Source organism: Heterocephalus glaber, unplaced genomic scaffold, assembly GCF_053883595.1.
Source record: "Heterocephalus glaber isolate CG9 unplaced genomic scaffold, H.glaber_assembly_v1.0 deba00001790, whole genome shotgun sequence".
Taxonomy (NCBI): domain Eukaryota; kingdom Metazoa; phylum Chordata; class Mammalia; order Rodentia; family Bathyergidae; genus Heterocephalus; species Heterocephalus glaber.
In genome coordinates, this window is record NW_028258473.1 from 4,026,468 (window position 1) to 4,038,999 (window position 12,532).

A 12,532-nucleotide genomic window follows, 5' to 3' on the forward strand; every position below is an offset into this window, starting at 1 on the left:
ATAACTAAACAGACAATGGAAGTAATCAAATACTCAAGGAACTTTCAGAAGACTCTAATATAAAGCTAAGTAAGCTAAAAAATAATACCAAATGGAAATTACCAGTTTTTCCAAAGATGTAGAGTCTGGGAAATCTTTGAATAATAAATCAAGGAAACTAAAAATTATATTAAAAGTATTGGTTGGCAGAAGCTACCAATATGAGGACAGAATTTCAAAATGAAATGACAGAGATTCATTCGATGGTCAAGTATTCAAAGACAATGCATAAACAACAGGGGAACATGAAAAAGCATCCAATAGAAAACTAGACAATACAAAGAAGACTAATTTAAAATTAACTGGAATAAATGAAAAGTCAGGAGCCACCACAAATGACATAACAACTTTACAGAATTAATAGCATGAAATTTGCCAAATGTATAGGTAAATAAATAAACGTACAGATGAGTGAAGCATATGGAACCTCACAAAGTCGTGATCAATAAGAACATCCACATCACATTACAATTAACATACAGGAAGTCCAACTGAGGGAAAAATCTTAAAAGCTGTTAGAGAAAAGCAGTTAATCACTTATAAAGCTAAACCCATTAGAATTGAGCAGATTTATCAATGCAAAACTTAAATTCCAGAAGGACTTGGAATGAAGTGCTTCAAGCCTCAAAAGATCATCCAACCCTGCCTTATATATCCTGCAAAACTATCCTTCAAAATTGATGGAGAAATAAGTCTTTTCCATGAAAAAGAGCACTTAAAAATCATGACCAAGAAACCAGTATTACACAAAATTCTCAAAGCTATTCTGGAAAAATACAATGAAGCCAAAAATGTCAGTAAGTCAAATAAAATGAATACACCTGGCTGTTGGGAGCAATGCTACATAATTCTAGGGATAAATCATTTGGTTAGCCTAGTTCTCTTGCCTACAGCCCAGCTACAGAATAACTCCAGTTTGGCCTCCAGTCACAACTGAGACTTCAGTGATCCAGAGATGCTGTGATTCTCCAGGACAAGAAACATCCTGGGAGAACAAACATCTGCTCAGTTCCTCATTGTTCTTGGACTGATTAACATCTTGTTTGCTGGAGATGTACTGAACTCTCTGCAAGCCTTCCGTTACACCTTGTTTATCCCAATGTGAACTATTGAACTCTCTGCAAGTCATTTGTTACATTTGTTTCTCCCGATGTACTGAATAAAAGGTGTGGTAAGCTGGGGGCTTGGTCTTTGCTGCCCAGAGCAGCACTGATCAGACCCAGAGCTCAGCTTCTTCTCAGTCTCATTTTTCTACCTTTCCTATAATTCACCGTGTGCTGCCATGGCTCGCAGGAGACCAGGACTCACTGCAGAGGTTCTGGTAACGTCCCCTTCCCCTGTCTCCTACATTTGGCGCCCAACGTGGATGTGAATCGGATCCAGGGGTGAACTCGCCTGTGAGACAAACTTGGAGTAAGAGAGACAGCACACGGATCTCCCAGGACGATTTCCGGACTAGGACGAGGGATACTGGTGGTGTGTCCAGCTGGGGGTAATTTTCTATCTTTGCTGATTTATAACTATGGGTCAGTCTCTGTCAACAGAACAGCGTAACTTTGCCAAATTACTTAAGTCGCTATTAAAACAAGCTATGTACCCAGTACCTAAGGGTGCTGTGATAGATTTGGTAAAAGACATGCAAATATATGTCCCATCCTTTCCCCAGGAAGGGACAACTAACTTAATAGCATGGGAACGTGTAGGTACCGTTCTCCGTGAGGCTCAGCGAAGGGGTGATCGTCTCTCCCCCCGAACACTCCCCACTTGGGCCTTAGTCCACTCTGCTCTCAAATTCTCTCAGTCAGTTCAGGAAACCTTGGCTACCCCTCCCCCCTACCAACCCTTCTGTCCAGGTTTCCGCTTGTTCGGCTTCTTCGGTTTGCTTTCATCTCACTGCGGCTTCTGCTCCACCGCCACAGCGTGCTGAGGAAGACCCTAACTCTCTAGCCCCTCAGCCATCTCGCAGAGGTCTAGCTGCCCCTCTTGTAAAGCCCTCTTCTGGGGCCACTCCCTGTCACCGTGCCTTGCAAAAGGCTATGACATCAGGCAAGGCAATGGGAGACCCTTTGTGCTTTCCTGTCTCAGTTTTGCCTGATCCTGACAACTCAGAGGTGGACATGTATGTTCATGCCTCATTTGATTTTAATATTCTAAAGGACCTCAGGCAGAGCGTGCTAACGAATGGTGTCCAAAGCCCCTATACAGTAGGTTTGTTGGACAATGTACTTCAGACTTATTCTCTGGTTCCTCATGATGTTTTTCATCTTGCAAAAACGTGCCTATCCCCAGCTCAGTATCTCCACTTTGAGGTGGAACTTCGTTCTTTAATCAGGGAACAGGCTCATAAAAATGCTCAGGGAGATGCTCAGTCGAGAGAAGTTACTATGGACATGTTATTGGGCACAGGTGACTTTTCGGATTTAAGCAGGCAGGCCTGTTGCCCAGCGTTACTCTTCCACCAGCTAGAGGACCTCCTGCGGAGGGCTTGGGCTTCTGTGCCAGTTGAGGGTGCGCCAATGAAATCTTTTACTCAAATCATGCAAGGGCCGGTGGAGACTTACACAGAATTTGTAGCAAGATTACAACAAACTGTTAGGAGACAGATTTCTAATTCCCAGGCAGCAGACATCCTGATCTTACAGTTAGCCTATGAAAATGCTAATATGGATTGCAAACAGGCAATAAATCCTGTTCGCTCCTCTAAAGATCTTGGAGCCTATATTAAGGCATGCCAGAATATTGGGTCTCCTTTATACAATTCAACTCTGATGGCTCAAGCCATCTCCCAACATTTACGAGGTACACACAGTGATTTAAAATGTTTTAATTGTGGAGAAATGGGGCATCTCAGAAAAAACTGTAAAATAAAAGTGGCTTTACAAGCTGAACCAGGGCCACTGAGTCAGGCATCCAGAGAAAACAAGGTACCGCCTGGCCTTTGCCCTCGATGCCGAAAAGGCATTCACTGGGCTAAAGATTGCCGCTCCAAATATGATAGGGATGGTGCACTGCTGCCGGGAAACGGAAATCGAGCCCTTCCCCGGGCTCGGGAAACAATAGGGGATCAGGGCCAGGGGGCCCCAGTCCCCCTGAGTCAGCAGTACCCAGTTCAGACCCGTGCACAAGTACAAAATCAGACAGCAAGGGTGTCCAGAGGGACATTTCTTCCCTCCTCAGGGGAACACTGGGAAGCTCAGGAATAGATCTTTCTGCTGCTCAGAGAGTTCACCTGCTGGGAGGTGAGACTCCGGTATCTGTCCCCACAGGAATTCATGGACCCCCCCCACCCCCCGGAACCATTGGCTTGATACTTGGAAAATTCTCTCTAACTTTGAAAGGCATTACTGTTATTCCAGCTATTGTTGATTCTGATTGTACCTCAGAATTGTGTGTTCCTGTTAGCTCCACAGGACTTTGGGTAATAGAACAAGGAGATTATATTGCACAATTGTTGCTCTTGCCTAAACCACAATTAAATAATGTTAGCGTTAAAAATTCCCAAGAGGGTCCTCAGCCAGAAATTCCTCAAAAAGAAATTTATTTCACCCAAGAGATTTCCAAAAACCGCCCCATGTGCAAAATTAAATTGAATGGCAAATTCTTTACAGGATTGATAGACACAGGTGCAGATGTGTCTGTGATTGGCACATGTTTTTGGCCATCATCTTGGGGGGAAAACCCAACTAAAACATCTCTGGTAGGCCTTGGTACCCCCCATCAAGTTTTACAAAGCTCCATTCCTCTGCCTTATGAAGGGCCTGATGGTCAATTGGGATATATTTGTCCTTACATAGCTCCCATACCTGTAAACTTATGGGGCAGAGACTTGTTGGAAGAATGGAGAATTGTAGTGACTACTTTGCCACCTGAAACTTCACCGGACCAACAGATGATGTCTAAAATGGGATATGAACCAGGAAAAGGATTGGGCAAGCAACTTCAGGGAACAACACAGCCTATAGAACAGAAACAAAAAAATAATCGCTTTGGAATTGGATATGATCAAAATTTTTAGTTGGGGCTATTGAGGAAGTTTCTCCACCCAAGGCAGCCTTGCCTTTACAATGGAAATCAAATGATCCCATTTGGGTTAATCAATGGCCCCTACCACAGGAGAAACCATTCTACAACAACTCATATTAGAACAAGTTAACAAGGGGCATTTGGAACCATCTGTGAGCCCTTGGAACACACCTATCTTTGTTATTCCTAAAAGGTCAGGCAAATGGCGTTTGCTTCAGGACTTATGTGCAGTTAATGCAAGCCTCATTCCAATGGGGGCACTGCAACCTGGCTTACCGAACCCAGTGGCAATCCCCCAGAAGTGGCTGCTTATAATTATAGATTTAAAAGACTGCTTCTTTAACATTCCTTTGTGGCCAAGTGACCGGCCTCGATTTGCCTTTTCGGTACCTAGCACAAATTTTAAAGAACCAATGAAGCGCTTTCAGTGGACTGTGTTGCCTCAAGGAATGGCTAACAGCCTCACATTGTGTCAGCTTTTTGTAGCACAGGCTCTTCAAGCTACTCGTAAATTATTCTCTACTGTATATTTAACACATTATATGGATGACATACTAATCTCTGCAAATACACAACAGCTATTTTAAAGGCCTTTGCTGTTGCAAAGAAGGATTTAGTGCGTTTTGGATTGTGCATAGCACCTGAAAAAGTTCAACTATCTGAGCCTTATATTTATCTGGGTACCTTGTTATCAGAATGATCGGTTAAGCCACAAAAGATACAATTTAGGACAGACAAATTAAAAACATTAAATGATTTTCAAAAATTATTAGGTGATATTAATTGGATTAGGCCTAAGATAGGGATAGCAACTTTTCAATTGCAAAATTTATACAAAATATTACAGGGAGATTCTGATCTTAATTCCCCTCGAAAATTAACTCTGGAGGCACAAAAGGAGCTACAATTAATAGAACAAAGCATACATAACCATCAGGTTTTTCGTATCAACTCTAATTATCCAGTTTATTTGTTTATGCTTAACACCCCCCACTCACCTACAGGCTTAATAGGGCAATGGTATGAAAAACAGGTCTTTCCCATGGAATGGTTGTTTTTATCTAACCAGTTAGTGAAATCTCTACAATTATATCTAGAACAAATTGCAAAAATAGTTTCCTCGGGACGTAATCATACCCGACAATTATTTGGTGCTGACCCTCATTTCATCATTATCCCAATTGATAAGGATCAAATGCAGATGCTGCTACAGACTGCTTTATATTGGCAAGTAGCCTTTGCAGATTTTATTGGACATATAGATAATCATTACCCTAGTGATCCTCTGTTTCAGCTTTTTTTACGACATGAGTTTATTCTCCCCAAGGTTACTCAATTTCAGCCATTGCAAGGTGCCTCAACCTATTTCACTGATGGCTCCTCTAAGGGCCAAGCAGCAATTTGGAGCTCTTCCTTTAGTTATGTGTTGCCTACATCTGGTCTCTCTGCTCAGCGGTCAGAGTTGCTAGCCATTTTATTTGTGATTGAAAACTTTCCCTCCCAACCTCTCAATATTTTAAGTGATTCCTTTTATGCAGTTTGCTTGACTCAAAGATTGGAAGGAGCTATGGTCCGCTCTACCTTAGAACCCAAATTTTTAAACCTGTTTTTAAGATTACAAAAGGCCATATGTCAAAGAACTGCTCCCTTTTATATTGGACATATTCGATCACATACGAACCTTCCTGGGCCACTTTCCTATGGCAATGCACAAGCAGATCAGCTTATAGGATTCCTTGCTGCTTTTGATCAGGCTAAGGAATCACATAGTTATTTCCATCAAAACTCCAAGGCACTACAACATGATTTTCAGCTATCTCGAGCTCAGGCATGACAGATAGTTATGGCTTGTCCTAGTTGCCAGCAGATTCCACGGCCCATTCCCCCTGAGGGAACTAACCCTCGAGGCCTAGCCGCCAATATGATTTGGCAGATGGTTGTGACACATGTTCCCTCTTTTGGAAAGTCTCGATTTGTACATGTCTCTATAGATACATTTTCACACATGATACATGCCACGTGTCACTCTGGTGAGAAAGGTCACCATGTTCAACAACACTGCTTGTCTGCCTTTGCTGCCATGGGAGTGCCCAAAAATATTAAAACTGACAATGGTCCATCATATGTTAATAAATTTATCCAAAAATTCTTTCTTATTTGGCATGTTAAGCATAGTACTGGTATCCCATATAATCCACAAGGACAAGCCATAATAGAAAGGGCCCATGCCACCCTCAAACATCAATTGCTTAAACAATCATAAGGAAATCAGCTGCCTCCACAAGCTCATTTAGATTTAGCCATTTTTGTACTCAATTTTTTAAATCCTGTAGCAGGTTCCACACAACCACCTGCTATGCTCCATTGGCAAATGGATGGCATGATTAAGACTCAAAAACCACAAGTCCTTTGGAAAGATGTCCAAACAGGTAAGTGGAATGGCCCCACTGCCTTAATAACTTGGGGGAGAGGTTTCGCCTGTGTCCTAACAGATAATGAGAAAACCTTATGGCTACCCTCCCGGAACGTGAGACCGTGGGTCACACTGGTGGAACCGCCAACATCTCGCAGAATGAGTGATAGCACCCTGGCTGAAAGCGATGAGCCAGCTACACCTCAGGGACCCACCTCACCAGCGACAACCAACAAATCCATGGCAGGGTCCAGGACTGAGATGATGCCCCCAGAGGAATGATAATTATAGATTTATGGTAAAAAAATTTATAAAGGTGGGGGACAACTTCAAAATGCTCTTTTTATATTTACAGGTATAAAAACGCTTTCATTCCTTCTGATTCTAATCTCGAGATCTCTGTTAATTGACTATTCCAAAGTTTTTGACCAGTCATACAATTATAAATCTAATAATCATAAAAAGGATATTACGATTCAATTTGGCTAAATATATTTGAGTGCACTCTAATTTTATAAATTGTCTTATATGTTTGTCTGTTGTCTGTTGTTTGTTTGTACAGTTGAGCTCAATTTTTTTTTCTCTTTTCCTTTTCACCTTTTGAAAAAACTTTTTTTTAAAAAGATATTCACCTATTGTTAAATTCGCTTACAGATAAATGTTATTAAATTAAAGGCATGCCTTCCTTCCCAGGTTGCTAACTGATCAAAGTGCCACCGAGATTTATTTTATAAAAGTAATGTATATTGTCACCTACATGCAATAATCAAATTGCAATAAGCAGTTGTAAAATAGGAAGATATATATATTCTTATTCTTTGTCAAAATAGAGACTGTGGGTACTCCCTTTGGTGAATAAAGAAGTGGCCACCCAGAAAATAATTATTCTGATCTTAATTCACTAAAGGGACCCCCTAGTAATTTTTATAATCTTATTGGAGACACACCACAACAAATATTGTCTCAATGTGTTATTATAAATTGATTACATTGGTTATCACTGAAGTTTAAATTCTAAATATGTTATAAATTGATTACATTGGTTATCATTGATGTTTAAGCGCTAAATATGTGATTGTAAAATGTTTACATTGGTTACGTTCTGAATATGTTATTGTAATATGTCCGCATTGGTCATCTTCAAAAGCTTAATTTCTGTGTCATAAACAAGAGTGTTATTAGAAAGATGGTTTTGGTACCAAATCACAGTGAAGAACATAAGGTTTTATGTAACTGTGATATTTATTACTGCTCCTTTTCTGGTGTACAAAATGTATTCATGCCCTCTAATTGTATGGGTCTTCTAACATTGTTTATGGTAATAACCTTTTGATTCAGGTATTTGCCCTTCTCTTATGCTCCAGCCACCTATGAAAATAGGCACACTTGTAGGCTGATATATTTTCCTTAGATGACATCCTATAAAAGGATAGCTACTCAGGGATCCAACCACAACAGCAACTATCATTAGCAATAATAACAGTTTAACTATATTTTTATTCCAAAATGCTTATATCCAGGTAAAATTATAATAGTTGAGTTCACTACTCCTCTTACAAATGCTAATGTTATTGATCTTCTCTTCTGGGTGTTCAACAACCAAAGTTTAGAGACCAAAACTGAAGAGGTATTTGGGCTAAGAAGGCAGCCAATATTTTGGCCCTGGCCCTCCAAGGTCAACAACAATAACAAAAAGATCCAGGACATGAGGGAACCATCTCTGAGATCCTGCATTTTTGGTGAGTCATCCAACCTCCTGAGCAGGGAGGTTGCTGAACACCAAAACAGTAAAGATCCAACAAAAAGTGTGCCAAAGGAATGTCACCGGGAGGAAAAAAAATCTCCCATGCTTTCGCAGGAAGCAACATGGTCAAGCAAGGCCGTGACATATCCTGATGGGTGACACTGACAGAGGAGCTAAGAGGCTCTATGCATGGTTCCGAGATAGTGCCTGTGGAGACTTAATTGACCTTGTTAGATAACAAGAGATTGATTTTATTCAATATAGGTCTCATTGTAACTTGGTCTTAAACACCCAGTAGAAAAGTATAACTAAAGACAATAGTTATTTGAGTTCAACAAAAGTTTTAAGTTTTTAAACCCAATGTTTAAAAACAAATTGTTAGATTTTTTTAAATCCTTTTACAAGCCCAATTAAGAAAAATTATGCTTATTGTAGACAGCTAAGCCAGTCAAACTATAGATCCTCACACAACATAGGGACAAGCCATTGTTGGGTGTGCTTGCTTTTCATAAAACTCCTTCACATAAAACAAAAAGAAAGGGAGATATGTTGGGAGCAATGCTACATAATTCTAGGGATAAATCATTTGGTTAGCCTAGTTCTCTTGCCTACAGCCCAGCTACAGAATAACTCCAGTTTGGCCTCCAGTCACAACTGAGACTTCAGTGATCCAGTGATGCTGTGATTCTCCAGGACAAGAAACATCCTGGGAGAACAAACATCTGCTCAGTTCCTCATTGTTCTTGGACTGATTAACATCTTGTTTGCCGGAGATGTACTGAACTCTCTGCAAGCCTTCCGTTACACCTTGTTTATCCCAATGTGAACTATTGAACTCTCTGCAAGTCATTTGTTACATTTGTTTCTCCTGATGTACTGAATAAAAGGTGTGGTAAGCTGGGGGCTTGGTCTTTGCTGCCCAGAGCAGCACTGATCAGACCCAGAGCTCAGCTTCTTCTCAGTCTCATTTTTCTACCTTTCCTGTAATTCACCGTGTGCTGCCGTGGCTTGCAGGAGACCAGGACTCACTGCAGAGGTTCTGGTAACGTCCCCTTCCCCTGTCCCCTACACCTGGCAATGTGAGTAACACGAAAATAAGTTCTGACAGGAGCCAGTACATAACTCTCAATAATACCTTTTAATGCAAATGGTCTCTATGGCACAATACAAAAACACAGATTGACAGAATATATCAAGAAAGAAAGCCCAACGTTATGCATTAAAGACAAAGCTCATTTAATTCAAGAAGAAATCCATGGTATAAAAATCACATGGAGGAAAACAATATTCCATGCAATAGAAACCTTAGGAAAACAGAAGTAACTATATTAATTTCAGACAAAGTAGACTTCAAGCAAAAACTAATGAGATTAGAAAAAAATATATATATAATGGGGGAACTCAGTACTCCATTGTCAAATGCACAGGTCAAGCAGATGAAAATAAAAAAGAAAATACTAGAGTTGAATCAAAACTTGAACAAATGGACTTAGCAGATATCTACAATGTGTCTCATCAAAAAGATGCACACTACACATTCCTCTCAGCACCATATGGGACTTTTTAATACTAGGCCACAACCTAGCCCATAAACCATGCTTAAGTAAATGCAAAAGAATCAAAACTGTACATGCAGAGAAGCCTGCCCAGACAACAGTAGTGCAGGTACACACAGGCTCCAGCCAGAAATCTACTCAGATATTATGTAAAAGTGCACGCAGACCTCATCCAGAAGCAATGTGGGCCCACAGGACCCAGGCAGTAACCTGTCCAGATACCAGTGGATTGAGCAGGCTGGCCCCAGCCAGAAGCCTACCAGGACAACAGTGGCCAAAATGTGCAGGCCCAAATTAGATGCCTGCCCAGATACCATCAGAATTGGTACAGTGGTGAGCAGTAGAGAGAAGGCATCTATCTCTGAGGCTTGTTGAGAATTGAAGCTCAATGGGAGAGCAAAGTCAACTCAATAAAGGTGCAGCAGACTGCATTGCTTTAAATCAGAAGAGACACCTAAAGAAGACTCAAAACCAGACTTACAAATCAACAAACACAACCCTAAGGGGCAATGAAATAGAATGATTTGAAACTCAATCAGCTGGTGTCCCTGAAATGCCAACAAAAGATGATCTAGAAAAAATAAAATTGGAAATAATTTCTCAGATAACAACAAAGATTATGTTCATAGTGAAAGACATGATTAAGGTCTATGGCAGTACGTCAGCAGCGGGATGGCCGTAGCTGTGGTGGCAGCTGCAGAAGCCCGAACAGCTGCGGCCGCAGTGGAGGCTAGAGCCCTAGCAGAGTCGGTGGCGGCACCCCTGGGAGTTTAAGACGGAGGCAGGGGGTACAGTGGGCCTGCGGGAGGAGCAGGGCTATGGACTGTCTTGCAGGTGGCTGGGGCAGGACAACATCACAGTGCTGCATGTGAAGCCCACCGAGATGGCGATCCGGGCGCTCGAGACTTACCAGAGCCACAAGAATTTAATTCCTTTCCGACCTTCAGTTCAGTTCCAAGGGCTTCAGGGGCTTGTCAAAATTCCCAAAAATGATCCCCTCAATGAGGTACATAACTTTAACTTCTATTTGTCAAATGTGGGCAAAGACAACCCTCAGGGCAGCTTTGACTGCATCCAGCAAACGTTCTCCAGCTCTGGAGCCTCCCAGCTCAATTGCCTGGGATTTATCCAAGATAAAATTACAGTGTGCAACAAACGACTCATATCAGATGACACGAGAAAGAATGACCGAGGCATAGGAGGAATCCCGCAACCGAAGCACAAAAGTTATCAAACCCGGTGGACCACATGTAGGGAAAAGAGTGCAGATTCGGAAAGCACCTCAAGCCATCTCAGATGCAGTGCCTGAGAGGAAAAGGTCAACCCCCATGAACCCTGCCAATACAATTCGAAAGACACATGGCAGCGGCAGTGTTTTTCAGCGGCCTTATAGGGACAGAGTGAGTCACTTACTGGCTCTCAAGACCTACAAGAAACCTGAGCTGCTGGCCCGACTGCAGAGAGATGGTGTCAATCAGAAAGACAAGAACTCCCTGGGAGCGATTCTGCAGCAGGTAGCCAATCTGAAACCTAAGGACCTGTCCTATACTTTAAAGGATTATGTGTTCAAGGAGCTACAGCGAGACTGGTCAGGCTACAGTGAAACAGACAGGCTGTCATTAGAGTCGGTGTTTGCTAGAAAACTAAATCCATCTCAGAATTCTGCTGGCACCAGCCGTTCAGAATCTCCCGTATGTTCTAGTAGAGATGCTGCCTCCTCTCCTCAGAAACGGCCTTTGGATTCAGATTTTGTTGATCCTTTAAAGAATAAAAAAGCTCGCATATCTCACCTGACCAGTAGAGTGCCCCCGATATTAAATGGTCATTTGAATCCCACCAGTGAGAAATCCACTGCTGGCCTCCCTCCACTCCCCATAGCCACTGCCATCCCCACTCCTCCACCGCTGCCTTTGACCCACCTGCCTGTCTCCAACCCTCCGCAGACTGTAAACTCTACTCCAATTCCCCTAGCACTCCAAAAGGTGAGGAAACTCAAGACCTACCTGTTGACAGTTTTAGTCAAAATGGTAGCATCTATGAGGACCAGCAAGACAAATATACCTCTAGGACTTCTCTGGAAACCTTATCCCCTGGTTCAGTTCTAGTAAAGTGTCCAAAGCCTATGGAAGAAAACCATTCAATGTCTCACAAAAAGTCCAAAAAGAAATCTAAAAAACACAAGGAAAAGGACCAAATAAAAAAGCATGACATTGAGACTATTGAGGAAAAGGAAGAAGACATTCAAAGAGAAGAGGAAATTGCCAAGCTGAATAACTCCAGTCTGAATTCCAATGAAGGAGTTAAAGAGGGTTGCACTGCCTCCATGGAGCTGTCTTCAACAATTGAACTCCCAGATTATTTGATAAAACATATCACTATTGTCTCCTATGAGCACCGCCAGAATTCCATGGATGACTTCAATGCTGAGTATGATGAATACAGGGCTTTGCACGCCAGAATGGAGACTGTAGCTCAAAGATTTATCAAACTGGATGCACAACGAAAATGCCTTTCTCCAGGCTCTAAAGAGGATCAGAATGTTCATGAAGAAATCTTACAAGAATATCAGAAGATCATGCAGTCCAGGCCCAATTACCATGAAGAAAAATACAGATGCGAGTATCTTCATAACAAGCTGGCTCACATCAAAAGACTAATAGGTGAATTTGACCAACTGCAAGCAGAATCATGGCATTAAAACTCTGCTTGGACCAGAAAATGTGAATAAACTTAAGCTTATTTATTTAAAATTCCAAA

General features: G+C 41.7%; 1 pseudogene; it reads left to right on the forward strand.

The window, feature by feature from the left end:
• Window positions 1–12,532, forward strand: part of LOC101721963 (RNA polymerase II elongation factor ELL2 pseudogene) — a 40,397-nt pseudogene extending 27,865 nt beyond the window's left edge.